General features: G+C 24.8%; 2 non-coding genes across 2 annotated transcripts; one reads left to right on the forward strand and one right to left on the reverse strand.

Annotated features, from left to right (window-relative positions):
- The first annotated feature begins 540 nt into the window (after window positions 1–540).
- Window positions 541–627, forward strand: TRNAS-GGA (transfer RNA serine (anticodon GGA)). Its single transcript has one exon. It is a non-coding gene; the product is annotated as a tRNA-Ser (tRNA).
- Window positions 628–2,005: 1,378 nt separating this feature from the next.
- TRNAT-UGU (transfer RNA threonine (anticodon UGU)) lies at window positions 2,006–2,078 on the reverse strand. The gene has a single exon. It is a non-coding gene; the product is annotated as a tRNA-Thr (tRNA).
- Window positions 2,079–3,717: the final 1,639 nt, after the last annotated feature.

The following is a 3,717-nucleotide window of genomic DNA, read 5'->3' on the forward strand; positions in this document are numbered from 1 at the left end:
TTTGTGCATAGCAGGTATACAACATATAATCAAATATAAAAATCCCTTAGAGGATTTATGAATTTGTAATAGATTTACAGAGTAAGAGGTTGTTGTTGAGAGATCTAAAACTGGAAAAGAATTTTAGAATTCTTATAGAAATGGGGAATTAGAGTCTAAAGAGAATTATGAACTAAAAATATCCATTAAGCATAGTCTAAAAAAAAAAAACCAATCGATTGATTTGATTCGTTTCAATTCATTGATTTAATCCAGTCCGGTAGAAATATCAGAAAAAAGATGGGAGTGCCTTTTTCGCAAACATGAATAGATATATATGGTATATGTTTATCGTATTATATTATTTATTTTTAACAGCCCCCTCACAAAAAAATTTCTTCGAGTCGGGAGGCTAAAGAAAAAGTGCTGAAAAAAGTGATGAAAAGTTTTCTATTTTTATAGCTAGTTTTCTAGTTAGAATTGATATTGTTCGTACCTCTCGAACAATCTAATATGAATAACTCGCTATTCGCTCGGGTTATCGGCCATAATAATTATGTAGGAGAGATGGCCGAGTGGTTCAAGGCGTAGCATTGGAACTGCTATGTAGACTTTTGTTTACCGAGGGTTCGAATCCCTCTCTTTCCGCACCTTCACCTAATTCGCCAATGTAACTGACTACAATGTATCAAATCAAATAAGAACAGATACTAAAGAGTTAGACCCTTCTTTGATATAGATTCTCTATTCCCAATTTCTTTTTAATACGGAATACGTAAAATAGCGTACAGGGGATGAAAATCTACCTACGGATCTATCATACATGAATAGGAGAAAAATAAAATTTCCGAATCAAATCCCTTACCCTGTCTTCCTTTACTTAACCTTAACTCAGGTGAAAAGGGAGCAGAACCCTTGTTTTGTTATTTTAGTTAGGTTTAAGTCTGACGAGAATAATATTCTACGACAAGCAATTCATTTATTTTCAAACCGACCCATTTCCTATCTATTATTTGATTGACTAATCCTTTATATTGTAATGTGTGAAGGGTCAAATGCTTTGGTAATTCCTCATGGGTGGATGAATCAAGATAATTTTGAATCAGAGTTCTAGATTTTTGTTCATCCCTCGCTGAAATAATATCTCGGGGTTTGCAGCGATAACTTGGTATATCTACTGTACGACCATTAACTAAAATATGTCTATGGTTAACTAATTGGCGGGCTTGAGGAATAGTTGAAGCCATACCTAATCGAAAAAGGATGTTATCCAAACGCATTTCAAGTAATTGTAGTAAAACCTGACCTGTTGACCCTTTTGCTTTTCTGGCAATACGAACGTATTTAAGTAATTGTCGTTCTGTAAGGCCATAATGAAAACGCAATTTTTGTTTTTCTTCTAAACGAATACGATATTGAGATTTTTTACCGGAGCGCGATCGGTTTCTAAGATCGCTTCCGGCTCTAGGACTTTTACTAGTTAGTCCCGGTAAAGCCCCCAGACGGCGTATTTTTTTGAAACGAGGCCCTCGGTAACGCGACATAAAGACTCCTTATTAATTTGAATTTTATTGAAATTTCATAAACCTAAATTAAAACTGAACTAAATGAAGCGAAATCGACTGAAGGATTGTACTACAAATATTAATGAGATGAATTGGATCAATATCCATACTTTTTTGTATTGTATATAATGTATATTGTATATAATGTATACAAAAAATAGAAATTAAAATAAAATATATATAATATATAAATATATTAAATATAAAATATATATTAAATATAAAATATAAAAATTAAAATCTAAAAATTAAACCAAAAAAAGTTTCCTTTTTTTTTTTCTTGATTTATTCTGCAAAGATCTAACTCCTCCAATTTTATTCCTAATTGAAAGTTTCTACGACATAATAAACGGATCGTTGACCTTTGGAAAGAAAAGGGGAAAAAGCTTTTTCAATGTTCTTTGATTTCAAAAAAACATTATCAATCATGTAAAAAAGTAAAAAAGCAAACAAATAGAGAAAGCCGGCTATCGGAATCGAACCGATGACCATCGCATTACAAATGCGATGCTCTAACCTCTGAGCTAAGCGGGCTCAAATAATAGAAATTTTGTATCCATAGGAATTCAGCAAACTATTACGATCTTATCTATTAACTATCTATTAGTTATTCATAATTACTATGAATTATTAATATGAATTATAGACTAGAATTTAGAAAAACTAGAATTTTAAATTTTAAATGCCATATTTATGCCATACATAATTTATGCCATATTTAATATAATCATATTTAATATAATGATATATAATAATATATAATAATATATAATAATGGTAGATTCAATCTAATATTCAATCTAATATTGATAGAATATAATAATTAAGAATAGAATAATATAATTCTATTTGATTATATTTTAATCATTCTATTTGATTATATTTTAATCATATTAAAAATGATATTTTAATTTAATCATATTTTAATTTAATCATATTAATATTTAATAACATTATATTTAATAATATTAAATTATAATAATATTATTATAATTTAATTCTAATTTTATTATAATTATAAAAATTATAAAAATAAATTATAAATATATTTATAATTTTTATAATTATTTATTATTTATCTCTATATTATATATTTTTATTTTATATTTATTTTATTATATGTTATCTTTATTCTATTAGTCTATTCTATTTAGTATTCTATTCTATTTAGTATTATATTCTATTTAGTATTATATATATAATTTAGTATTATATATATATTAGTATAATATTAGTATACTAAGTATAATATTACTATATTTTTTATTTTATATTTTTAGTATTTTTTAGTATATTTTTAGTATATTTTACATTTAAATTATATATAATTTTTTTTTTTTATATAGATATAGATATAGATTTAATTTAATAGATAGATTTAATTTTAATATAGATAGATAGATTTAATATAGATTTAATTTATTTATATTTAATATTTATTTATATTTAATATAGATTTAATATATATTTAATTTATTTATATTTAGTTTAGAATTATAAATAGAGTCTAATAATTAGATAATTATAGTGAAAATATTTTTATGCATTTATATATAATTTATATTTATATATAATTTATATATATATTATCATTATATAAATGATACGTTATAAGTCTAAATAATTAGAATGAAACTTTGTTTTTTAGACTAACTAATTCGAATTATCTTCGAAGTCGAAATAGAAATGAATGGAATAATTAGTTCTAGCTATTATGCTATTATACTAGAAAATAAATAATTAATAATGAATAAATTTTAAAATGAATAAATTTTAATAATGAATAAATTCAATTTTCATTTTTATTTTTATTTTTTTAGTTATCTTATTATGGTTATATAGGATAGTCTAATAAAAGAATAAGAATAAAAATAAAATTAAAGAAAAAAGAAAAGATGCAACCCATAGAAATGAAATCCAGATCATAATGAGAGATGAGAGACTCCTTTCTTTTGTTTTCATTCATAAAGGCGGAAGCTAAGACGAAAAAAAAAAAAAAAATCGACCGTTCGAGTAAATTGCCTGAGAAAACTGAGAGTAAGGGGGGCATATATATGTTATGGAATATCCATCTATATTGAATTGCGAATACAGAAATGATAAAATATTTTCTGATTGGACCAAATAAATACGGGTCTCCGATAGAGACGAAAGAAGATAAACAAACAAGAAA

Source organism: Durio zibethinus, unplaced genomic scaffold, assembly GCF_047325235.1.
Source record: "Durio zibethinus cultivar Kanyao isolate XHJ-2024 unplaced genomic scaffold, ASM4732523v1 HiC_scaffold_109, whole genome shotgun sequence".
Taxonomy (NCBI): Eukaryota; Viridiplantae; Streptophyta; class Magnoliopsida; order Malvales; family Malvaceae; genus Durio; species Durio zibethinus.